The sequence below is a fragment of the Armigeres subalbatus genome, chromosome 1 (genome assembly GCF_024139115.2).
Source record: "Armigeres subalbatus isolate Guangzhou_Male chromosome 1, GZ_Asu_2, whole genome shotgun sequence".
Lineage (NCBI taxonomy): Eukaryota > Metazoa > Arthropoda > Insecta > Diptera > Culicidae > Armigeres > Armigeres subalbatus.
Genome location: NC_085139.1, coordinates 59,701,641 through 59,714,696, shown reverse-complemented (window position 1 = coordinate 59,714,696; position 13,056 = coordinate 59,701,641). Strand labels below are relative to the sequence as shown.

The 13,056-nt window shown below is 44.2% G+C and overlaps 1 protein-coding gene and 1 pseudogene across 1 annotated transcript in view; one reads left to right on the top strand and one right to left on the bottom strand.

Annotated features, from left to right (window-relative positions):
- The window catches only part of LOC134206195 (sodium/calcium exchanger 3-like), a 593,875-nt gene that overhangs the window by 431,566 nt on the left and 149,253 nt on the right, over positions 1-13,056 (top strand).
- On the bottom strand, positions 6,193-10,678 carry LOC134204728 (probable cytochrome P450 6a14; annotated as a pseudogene).

Sequence of the window (13,056 nt, the reverse complement as noted above, 5' to 3'; positions counted from 1 at the left end):
AGATTGATGGTCGCAATGGTTTTTGGTAAATAAATAATAATACTGTGATGTCGTTTAATTATATCCAAAATATTTATTTTTTCTTTTTATACATAAAAATAATTTTCTGTCTGTCTGAATCTTACAGACTCGGAAACTACTCAACCGATCAGCGTGAAAATTTGTATGTAGAGGTTTTTGGGGTCGGATAAGGATCTTACCCTCAACCCATCTTGGAAAGGGGATCCCATACAAATAAACCAGAAATTTATGCATAACTCACGAACTAATCAGAGAAAAAAGCTACTTTAGGCGAAACGTAGTTCGTCGGGTCTGCTAGTATTAAATACAAGCATAATTTTTCGAATGGAATATATCCTTCTTAGATATCTATTTTCTGTGAACATATCGAATATGAACGCGACGCAGATGATAACGATGATTTAAATTTACACCGGCATGTCGTAAAGATTAGATATGGAGTATCTTTGTTCATTAACTCAGTACTTTGTCTTCCAATTGAAATTATCACCACGCCGTTTTTGGTTGACTTTCACCGATAAGCGTCGCCCTTTTTAAAAAAAATATATTTGAATTTTGTCTCAGAACCTATCCTGCCTCCTTTGAAATTCTAGCAACATATGTATCGTTGCTATTTAAAAATCCACTGGATGATATCGGTGATTTGCATGAGGCAGGCATTGAAAAAAAATCAGATCACGAGTAAACATTGGCTAAACTTATGCTAACTTGATGCTCTATTGATTGGCGCCCCAATCGCTACGAGTACGTGGCTGTCTTTCTCGTCAATGACTGGATGACGGTAAACTGAGACTTAAGAGATGTCGCCACTAAATTTAAAGTAAAATTATTTTTCTAGTATGGGGAAATCGCCAACGAGACATCGCATGAATACGAAATTTGGGATAAAGGCAACAAATAATATTAGTATTCTGTTCACTAACTATGATTTTCACAGAACGATGGAATAAAATTTATTTTAATCATCTATCATACTGGGATCAGGCCGTTTTCTTCAAATGTGCTAGCGCTTTTTATTCAAAGGAATTCTCTAGATGAACATGATTGGAGTTTCCGTAGAATCACAACTAGTAGTCGTTGCTGTACGCATAGTACGTGTATTGGAACACTCTCTATGAATTGCTAGCATAAAATTGCATCGAATCGTGCAATCGAGGTTGCTTGCAATATTGCTCGAACGCATGCGCCACATGCTGGAAATCTTGTTCAAATTCGACTGACGAATGTCCTAATCGGCCTGCGTGTCCTTGCAGCATCGTGACTCGTTTTTTTTAGAAGAACACCATGGTATCGTGTCAGCGCATTGCCGGCTTTCCAGATGGCCTTACCACACCATATGTCCTCGGAAAGTGGGAAGGGTCGACTGCGCGCCTGCTTCCCTCTTCACGGCTGGTATCAAGAATGATGATGCCGCGTGCACCCCAAATTGACCTCTCTGCGACAGGGTCTATTCGCCAACACACAGAGGGACTTGCCGACGCGGTGCCTACGGCTGCCCCAGCCTTGACGAGGACCCCTTTACGTCCTCGGGCTCGGAATCCGCCCGGTTGACCGACGTCGTGAAAGCGACGATACCATGTTGTTCTTCGCGCGGCCATTTGTTCGATAAAAGGATCGAGTTCGACCACAGGGCACAGATTAACAACAACCACCTCAGTCTTGTGGTGAGCCAGTTCTAAATTCCTGGAACACATCCACTGCTCCACAAGTGCGATCGAGTGGGCTGCAGTCATCTCCACCTCTTCGATCGATTCGTCGTAGGCCTCCAGCGTAATATCGTCAGCGAAGCCGACGATTACCACGCCCACTGGGAACTTCAACCTCAAGACATCATCGTACATAACGTTCCATAACACCGGACCCAGTATGGAACCTCGCAGAACCCCTGAGGTTATGTCAACGCACTTCCGCCCCGCCTCCGTGTCGTATACCAGTACTCGATTCTGGAAGTAGCTTCCGAGAATCTTGCACAGGTACTCGGGAATTCCAAGACGCAGGAGCGCATCTGCAATAGCTGCCCAACTGGCACTATTGAATGTATTCCTCACGTCGAGAGTCACTACTGCACAATAGCGAACTACCCTCCTCTTACGCTGGATAGCTATCTCCGCGGATTTGGTAACCGACAAGATAGCGTCTACGGTCGACTTACCCTTTCGGAAGCCAAACTGGTTACTCGATAGACCATCCGCGCCCTCCGTGCATATCAACAACCTGTCGAGGATGATCTTCTCGAGCACCTTCCCCGCCGTATCAAGCAGGCATATTGGTCTATATGCCGACGGATCCCCCGGTGGTTTTCCCGCCTTTGGCAATAGGACCAAGCTCTGCCTTTTCCATGCTTCAGGGAAGACTCCCTCGTCCAGGGAGCCTCAGCAATGGCCGCTTTGATGTCCAGGTTCAAAATACCATCCGGTCCTGGCGCCTTACCTACACTAAGCGACTGTACAATCCCCGCAAGTTCCGCCACAGTTAATCTTCCCTCGTCGGCCACCCTAGCCCCTGGCAGCTCCTCAAAGTAAGCTCAGGGACTTGGGTCATGACGTGGGAAGAGCCTCGCAATGATCCTCTCCAGCATCTCTGGAGACCGTTCTGTAGGGGCCATCGCCCCACGTGTCTCGGCCATTACGACCCTATAGACGTCACCCCATGGATTCGCGTTGGCACTTTGACACAGGCCCTCGAAGCAGGCTTTTTTGCTTGATCTAATCTCAGTCTTCAGAGCGGCTCTAGCAGCCACGAACGCCACCCGTCGTTCAACACGCTCCTCTTCTGTGGGTGCTCGCTGCATCCATCTCCGTGCCCGTAGGCAGGCGCGGCGCAGGTTCGCAATTGCTTGAATCCACCAGTAAGCCGGTGGCCTCCCATTCTTAGGGTGGACTTTCCTAGGCATGGTGGCATCGCATGCACGTGAGAGTACTGTTACCAGCTGCTCGCCGCTCAGACCGAGAGTACTGTGCTCGCGGCGGAGCGCTTCCTTAAACACCGCGTCGTCGTAGTACGATGTCTTCCACATACGAGGGCTAGGCCTCACCCCTTCTTCCGTCCGCTGAATGCTGGTCGTATAGTCGATATTGTAGCGAACCGCCTGGTGGTTGCTCGAGTAGCACACTTGCTACATATCAGTCACTGTGACTCATATGCGACCAAATCCAGTCACATTGGAGTTGCTACAATCAAATCGATCTGAACTGTGCTACTTGGGTGCTGTGAGTGTAGCCATCATCTACCCTCCAGTTCGAACTACTCGTTTGGCCAGGGCTTCAGAACGTAACGTCGAAAATTGACTCGGCCTCGTTCCAGCTGTAGATACTTTTGGTACCGACATTGGCCAAATCCACATCCAACATGGCCAGTGATTCCAGCAGGATCTGCTCCCGTTGATTAGTGGAACGGCTTCCCTATTCCACGGCTCAAGCGTAGAATTCCCCCGTTATCACCACCGGCCTACGCCCCATTAAGTTAGCCGTCAAACAATCCAGCATACGACCGAACTGCTCGATCGACAATCGAGGAGGCGCATAGCAGCTGCAGAAGAAGACCCCGTTGACTTTGGCAATGACGAAGCCCTCGTGTGTCGAAGACACCAACTCTTGGACTGGGTATTTCCCCGTTGTCCATATCGCCGCCATTTCAGACCCAATTGCCGTTCCTGACGGGTACCCGGTAAGGATCTGCTATGATGGCGATATCCGTCCCCCATTCAGCAACTGTCTGACACAGCAGTCGCTGGGCTGCATCACAGTGGTTCAGGTTTAGCTGCGTTACCTGCACTATGATTTTGCAGCACGCTTAAACGCCGGGCACTTCGAACCCCCCATGGGGTGCTTGCTGTTCGCAGCTTTGGTGGAACAGATCAAACAATTGGGAGGGTTCGTGCAGCATTGTGCCTTATGTCCCTCCAATCCGCAGCGTCGACAGAGCTTGCTTCTGTCAGGGCCTTTGCAATCCCATTGCTTGTGCCCCGGTTCCAGACACTTGAAGCAAACTTCGGGTTGCTCATATATGCCCACAGGGCATACCGACCACCCCACCTTGACGTTCCCTAACTTGACTACCTTGGAGGCGTCCGCTGCAGATAACCGAACCAATGCTACCTGTGTCCCTGCCGGACCTTTCCGTAGCCGAACGGCTGCGGTGGACGCCTCCACTTCACACTGTCGCCGCAGTGCCATGACGAGCTTTTCGACTTCGGTGATCTCGTCCAGGTCTTTAACCCTTAGATTCACCTCCGTCGTGAGTGCCCTCACCTTGACCGTCTCGCCTAGGACTTCCTCCGCCAACTTTTTGTAGGCGGCGCCCTTTTGCGAGACGCCCCGCTTCAGCTCGAGGATCATCTCGCTCATCCGGGTACGTCTTATTCGACGTACGTCGGCGCCGAGTTTGACGTCACTCCTCATCGCCTTCAAGACGTCCGAGTACTTAGCCTCGTCCGTTTTGATGACTAGGGCATCGCCCCTGGAGCGATTGGCGCCTACCCTAGACTTCTTGCTACCCTCATTCGCCTGGGCCTTCTTTTCGGCCCTTGACGTCTTCGGTTTCCTCTTGTTCTTGACCAGGGTCCAGGATGCGTCATCCCCCTCTATTTCCCTGGTCTGGGGCGGCTGAGAGCTCTCAGCCTGCCGTAACCCCTTACCACCGTCTTTCCTGGGTGGACGGACCTTTCCAGGTCCTTCCTCCCCCGGTTTTGGAGGTACATGGCCGGGGTTCAGCTTCCCAGCCCCACTACCCTTGTTCGGGGTAGTAACCCTCCGCGTTTTGGGGCGGCTCCTAGGGAGCTCATCCCCCGGAGACTGTCTCCCCCGTTTTTGTGTCTGCTCCGTTGGAGCAGTCACCCCCGACGTACCCGCAAATACTTGAGCCTCAGTCTGGGTAGACTTTGGCACCACCGTCTTCGCTGGCACGCCCTCGGTCGATTCGTCCTTGCCCAAATCCGCGAATACTTGGGCCTCAGTCTGGGTAGACCTCGACTCCACAGATTTCACGGGTTCGCACTTGGCCGTCTCGACCGCCGTTTCCAGCTTGGCGTCCAACATCGACTTTCGAAGTTTCAGCAAGCTCCTCTTGAGGTCCTTACTGATATTATGCTTCGGTGACGCAAAGTCGATGATGGCGTCCAGCTGTTCCGTCGCCACCTCGAAGGCCGAAAGCCCATCGCGTTTGCGGTTCATCGCCTCCACAAGCCATGGGCCGTCAATAACCTCTACCGGCGTTTTTTTAGCCGAGAGGAAGGTTAAGTGACCCACGCTGGCGCTGCGCACCGAGCTGCCAACTATTGCCTCTGGCCTCCTAGGCGGAGACCTGAACAACCCATCTCTTGCGAAGGGGTTGTAGCCTACACTACTACCACTAATTGAAGAATTGACTTGGTTTTCCATTTTGGTCCCACGAGTTACTCGGGAAAAGTGCACAACGCATCCTCGAGGTTAGCTGCGTGTCCATGCAGCATCGAACATCGTGACTCGGAAAAAATATTTTAAGCTCTTTTCAGTGGAATGTATTCAACCGTCTAAGACAAGTTAAGCACTCTCCATTTAATTCCACCAATTATTTCGATATCTTTGCAGACACGTATTTCGACCACAACTGTATGGTCGTCTTCTGTGTCTCGTACTTGACTCGACTTCGACTCGGTTGATATAAGAGATAAAAGAGCAGGCAACAATATCAAAAATTTACACTGAAATATCATATGCTATGGACATGAACAAACCAATGGATTCTCCGGGATTCAACAGAATCTCCGCCGGGATTCAGCATAATTGTCTCCGGGATTCGGCAAAATCTCATCCGGGATTAAGAAGAAGCTTCTCTGAGATTCGGCAGAATGTTCTCCAAGGTTAAGCAGAATCTTCTCCGGCTTCAGCAGAATCGTCTGAGAGTTTTGGCAGAATCTCCTTCCTTTTTTATGCATAATCTCTTGTGGGATTCGGCAGAATCTTCGGGATTTGGCGGAAACTCCTTTAGGGTTCGGTCAAATCTCCTTCGGGATTCAGCAGAATCTCCTCCTGGATGCGGCAAAATCAAGATTCGGAATCCACAGAATCTCCTGAAAAGATTCTGAAGAATCTCTTTTGACATCCGTGTGTTCCTGATTTCGCATTAAGACGGTTATGCCCTTTTGAAAGCTATTTATCAATTAAATCAACATTGTAGTTAACAGTACGTGCGATTTATTAGGGCATAATTAATTATATTGCAAAGATATATGAGTATTACAAATGCATTTGTCCTTAATTGTTTCGTGTAACATTTATTTTCCCGAGTCACCTTCAATACGTTCCACATCCAGCCAGAGTCCTCCAAGCGCTGTGGCCACATTTTTCGTCGGATCGTATCGCAACGGAAGCTGCGTACGCTCATTCACGGTGAAGCGTAAACGACTCAAGAGCTGGGCGATGCCAAACTTTACCTCCAGCAGAGCAAACCGCATCCCGATGCAATTCCGCGGACCATCTCCAAACGGTAGGAAACTATACGAATGACGAGCGCTGACTGCATCCGGAGCGAAACGATCCGGATCGAACCGTGACGGATCCGGATAGATCTCCGGATCGTGATGGACCGCGTGGACAGGTATCATAACCATGGTGCCCTTTTCGAGCGTGAAGTCAGGCGAACGGATGCTATAGGGTTCATTGGCGATGCGTATTATGTTTCCGATTGGAGCGTACTTTCGTAAAGATTCTGAAACGATGTGGATTGAAAAACAACTACACGATATGTGAAACCAGAATATCTACTCACCATGAACGATTTGCTCAACATAAGTCATATCCTTCAAAGCTTCGTAAGTTATCAGACCTTCATGCTTCGAAAGCACTCGCTCAACTTCTTCACGAGCTTTATTTTGAATCTCTTGATTGTGTGCCAGCTCGAACAATGCAAAAGATAAGGCCTTGGAAGTAGAGGTGTGCGCCGGTCCGAAAATCGACGGCGGCGGCGTTTGTCAGAATTTTGGTCGGCGGCGGCGGCGTTTTCGGCGTCACGCCGAAAGCCATTTTAACCGGCGGCGGCGGCGGCGTGAATCAGCGTGGTGATTTTTTTATAACGTTCTCGAAGATTTTTTTTTTCATTTTTTCGGGATATTTTCAAGACATCAACGGGAGCATCTTTTCCAGAATTTTTTTTTTCAAAATATTCATTATTGGAATTTTTTTTTGAATTTTCCACAGGAACTACTTTGCAGCTCTTTGTCATTCCCAAGGAAAATTGTTTGGAATTTCAGGGGAAAACAATTCAAAATTTGCATGAGAAACTTTTCAGAATTTTATACTCCAGAATACTCAACAAAATATTTTGTCAAATTTACACTGAACATTTTTCGGTACATCCACGGGAGACTCTAAGAAGTTTTTACGGGAAACTCGCTGAAGTTTTCACCAGAAATTTTCCGCAGGAAATTTTCCAAAATGAGAAAAAAAGTTCTTCGAAATTTTCCATAATTTCCCCTGGAAAACCTGAAAAAATGCTGGAATTATCAGAGAATATCTGACACAATCAGAGAACTTTCAAACATGAAAAAAATAACAAATTTAAGAATTGAACACGTATGCGTATGGATCGTTGTTCCGATCTATGGACAAAAAAAAACGGTTATTCAGCTTCAAAGGTATTTCTGAATAATTCCCGAAGCAATACCTAAAGAGAGCTAAGCATTTATTCGGGAAATCAAGTAGTTTTTGCTTGTAAAATCTTCTGAGAATTCGCTAGAAAATTCGTCATGAATGTATTAAAAAATATATAATAAATATGGATTTAAAGGCAGTTCCTGGAAGAACATTTAAAGAAATTTCTGGATCAATTTTCTAAAGAATTTTCGGATGGTTTTACAAAAGAATCACGTGTCCTAGGAATTATAAGCGTAATTGTCTAAATTATTTCTGGGGGAATTTCCAAGATGAGCCTCTGAATGAATTCCTGGAGGAATTTATAAAGGTAATTCAGGAGGAATTTCCGAAAGGATTCTTTAAAGAATTCCCGCGGAAGAACATAAAGAAATTTTCCAGGAGAAACATTTTTTAAGGAAATTGTGAAGGATTACTGCTAAAGGAATTTTCAATGGAATATCGAATGGATTTTCCAAGGAATTCCCAGAAGAATTTTCAAAAGAATTTCTAAAGGTATTCTCGAACTAATTCTCAAAAAAAAAATAAAAAAATCAAAATCAATTTATGAATAGAAACTAATACCGAAAATAGTCTCCTCTAGGAATTCTAGAAATAATTTCCAAAAAAATTTCTGAAGGAATTTATTAAAATTTCCAAAGAAATTTATAAAGGATTTCAAAAAATCCAAAGCATTTTCCGAATGTATTTCCAGTAGAGCATAAGTACGCATAAGTACGTAAAACGCTAGTGGCGCTGTAACCCTTAAAATTATTTTGCCATTTAAAATTATTTGGCTTCAATAAGCTTAACTTGGCATATGCTGTCTATCATGTTGTAGTGTATGATTGGTAGCATCAACAACATCGGTTTGGCATTTATACTACCGGTTTTTTGGCTGCTATGTTTGAGCACAATACTATCCCCACTCGCATAACAGTCCCATTTGACTTTTCGTCACCTTTGAGTTAACCCAATGAATAGGGTTCATTTCTTATGTACTTCCATAAATCATAATAAAAACTGCGATTTTGTATGCCCATAAGTGAAAAAAGTCACAGTCACAGTCCCATATTGAAAGTACCCGCATAACAGACCCACTAAGAATTTACATGAACTAATTGCTCAAAACTAAACAATGTTTCGATCACACTAAATCGCTTTACGGAAATCCAGCGAATGATGAACAACTTAGCAAAATTTCAGAAAGATAAGATGATGTTTCAATTTATTAGATTTTTTAATAATTGCATATGGAAGATGCGATTTGGAACTTCAATAGCGATTTGGAACAATTATCTCAGTATGCGAAAAAAACGGTATGGGACTAATATGTGAGTGGGGCAGAATAGATGTTAGTCACATGAGCGACATTAGCAGTTTTATACTTTTTCATCATCTGTATTTCCGAACGAATTTCTAAAGGAATTCCTTAAAAACATTTCCTAGGAATCTGATATAAGCCAGCCGTGGGCTGAAAATCTCATTAATAAAAACATTAACATTTCCGAGGAATGTGCTAAAGAAATTCGTAAAAGAATTTAAAAAGGAATCGTCAAATGATTTTCTGAAGAAATATCCGTACGAAGTTCTGAAGGAATTCCCGAAGAAAGTACAAAACAAATTCCCGGAACAATTCTTGAAGAAGTTTACTAAAGTTCCTCTAAAGAAATTACTAATTAAAATTAATCGAATTTTCAAAGAAATTTTAAAAGGATACCTTAAGGAATTTTTTATGCAATTCTGGAGGAAGTTCCGAAGGAGTCAGGACCATAAAACAAAACCATGCAGAAGTGTTCGATTCCCGATCAGGTCTAGGAAATTTTCGAGTTGGAATTTGTTTTACCTCCCTGGGCATCATTGGTATTTTCACGAAAAAGTCTCTGGGGTCCAAACGTCGTCTGAATCTTCGAAATTTCCACGAAAAATTCTGCGGACTTCTTCAAATTTGAGTCGGCGTGGAAAAATATAGATCAGCGGCGTGACAAAATTTTTAACGGCGGCGCGCCGATGTGAAAATGCCAGCGGCGGCGGCGAGCCAAAAACTGTCGGCGGCGGCGGCGTGGCGTGGCGGCGCACACCTCTACTTGGAAGATGTTTCAAAACCACCAAAGAAGAAAAGGAACGCCTGTGCGATGACATCATTCATCGTGAACTTCTCCTTCGAATCTTCTTCATTTTCATCAACCGTTCCCTTGGATTTGAGTTGCATCAACAGTTGCAAAAAATCAGGTCGAGATATATTGTTCTTCTCACGATGTTCTACCGTCTTTCGCACAATATCTACAAAATACCTCTCAACGTGTGCCGGAGTTTGCTTTAGTCGCAACTTTAACGCCAGACTTTGGAAACTCATCAACAAAACCATCCACAGCATCTACATGGGTCGTGGGTTGAAAATTTCATCGGATATGTCCAGCAGCTCGGTGCTGTCCCCCTGCAATGCGTTGCAGGTCAATCCAAATGCACAAGATCCGATAACATCACACGTAAACCTCGTTGCCTGTAGGCCAACTTCGACTGGCTCCGCTCGCTCCATGTATGGCTCAAAACTTGCCAAAAACTCCAACCCAATTTCACGAAAAGTCTGGAACATGTTTTTAATCTTCCCGGAACTGAAAGTAGGACTCAGTTTATTCCTCAAGAACCGCCACCGTTCGCCTTCGACGGAGAACATGTGCGACGCCAGTGGGTCATCGCGTTCGTTGAAGAACATGCCTCGGTCGTGGAAAATGTGAAAATCTTTCACCAAAATCTGCTTCACAAGATCCAAATCGAGCACCAGCAGAACTGGATTGACGGACATGAACGTTCCGACGGCAGTGTTCGTCTTTTTGTGCTGAACGTAGATCGCATTCATGAGGTCGTCAACATGTTCCTTGGTGCCCATACCGTTGAACGATCCTAACGGAAGGGAACCGGGCACGTGCGGTACGTTCCGATCGGCCCAGTAGGAAAATTTACGACGTACGTAGAAGAACAGTAGACCCAGAACGGGTAACACTAAGCACAGCGTGGTGACGAGGAAACCCATCGCGTGTTTGTTCCAAGCTCACTCGTCGTTGCAGCAGAACTGAAGTGATCCAGCTAGAGTGCGGCTATTTGGTCCTGCTATCTGACGGTATGTTCGCCAAGCCAGACCTTTGGAGAGAATGAGAATCGGCATGTGTTACGCTCATTTCAAACGTACGGCTCGCGAGAATCGGTATGAGGGTAAACAAAACGGCGATCCCAGCTAATTATATCCGGTGATGATGATTTATTGAAGCTGAAGTGTGCGCTCCATAATAAAAACAAATACTGGAATCTTATACAATGTGACTATCATTATTTAAATCCACATTGACTTTATCCTACGGCCACACCTCATCTTTGCGTTTTCGAAATGTAATCAGTACATAGAACGATTTGTATTGCTTAGTATTAGTGAAACAACTGTTTTGCATACTAAATTTGATTGTGAATTTCATTTACCTGTTATTAATATTCGGCGTCTGTTATCTATACTCACATGAAAATCATTCTATCATATGGAAACATTCAAAGAAATTAATTGAAGTGAGATAAGAAGGATAGATAGGTTACATGGCTCAAACCTTACCCTAGCCTGCTGGGGTTGACCACATTTATCATTGTAAATCTTCATATGGCTTCAGATGGCTTGCTTACTTTCGATTATTACGCCAAATAGTCAAAAACAACAATAATTAAGCACAATCTTTAAGCCATCAAAAGTCTCTCTCAACAGGGATTTCGGTAGAATCTTCTCCAAGATTCACCAGAATCTCTTCAGAGGCTTGGCAGGATCTCCTGCAAGATTTGGCAAAACCTCCTGTCCCTGTGCGATTTTTCAGAAGGTCCTCCAAGATTTGGTTGAATCTCCTCCGAGATTCGGCAGAATATTCTGCAATATTAGTCATAATCTTCAATAAGACCCTCTTCAAAGTTTCGATGGAATCCGTTTCAATATTCGGTAAACAATCATCTCCGATATTTGGTGGACAATCTCCTAAGAGATTGGGTCGAGAATTTCTTCCGAGATTCGGTCGAGCATTTCCTTCAAGATTGAGCATGAGCATGAGCATGAGCATGATATGATCGTACAATTCGTAGTTGCTACTCCGTGATTGACCAGAACTAGCGGAATTGCACAAGGAACCAACAGATGGGACTTGGGATTAGCACTCCATCCTCAATGTGCACGTTCCGAAAGCTCAACATTTGAAGGTTCAATAACGGCGCCGGCCACGTCCTTACGATCATCGAGGGAAGGGAAGGAATGTTATTATAACAACCGTTGTTTTAGAGACCGACGAATCGTCTGCATCTCTACGGTTGTTACGGGAAGGAGTATTGTAGGTAGGGAGAGGAAGTGTCATTACTTAGATAAGGATTCACCTTGGTAAGTGATGTAATCCAAGTAACTAGCATGTTAATGTTGACGCGAGAACAAAGCTACGACGTATTTTGTTGGGTCATTGTTCACCCAACGTAAGGGCAGACAATCAATCGCTCCGGCAGAGCAATTGTAAATGGTTTGTGATAATTCTAACATAATCTGCTCCTGAAAAATGTATGCTGGGTGTTTCTGTAATTGTAATATTACGTGGTCCCACTCAAGAAATGGCGTACCGCACATAAGAAAACATCACAATGTTATTTATTTATAGTTTAGCGGCGAGACGTGAAGTTTTAAGCAAATCAACCACTTTCTTGCTTTGTTATAAATTATTCAGAATACATCAATTTACTAGAAAGATCAAACATTTTCCATTATACTAATTTTCAATGAAAGCAACATGCAACACAGCAGCAAATAGAATATCCATTACGTAGACGAGCCTTGAAACTATAGCCTAATTATTGTTTCTATGCATTCCTTTACACCATAAAACTAAACTATCTCGCATTTCGTTTTATGAATTTTTTTATCGAATTTCGTGTTTCAGCAAATCAAATGTTTCAGCAACAAATCACTCAATAATGTCATAAAAATATTTCTATCATGCTGACTGCCTTGGAGGATTATTAACTAATAATTTGAGAGTGCGTTGCTAATTTCCATTTGATTAATAAAACTCAAGCTGATGTCATCAATATAAATAAATCGTTACCTTTATGGGAACACCCAGTTAAGCCGGCACTAACCAGATTGATTTGTTCTTAAAAATGAGATTATGACAAATCGTGTATACCGTAATCGATAAGTGTAAATTTGTAATAAATGTAATGAATATAATGTCTCAAATAGTTGTGCCATCAGCGTAAAGTTGTCAATTCAGAGAAATTTCTATGTCTTTTTTCGATCGTATTTTTGGTCGTGTGATCAATAAACCTCAACGATTTGAAGAAAAATCAAGTTGCCCAATAAAATGTCATAAAATAGAATTTTGTTCAATAAGTTTGTTGAGATTAAAAAGGCTTGTTC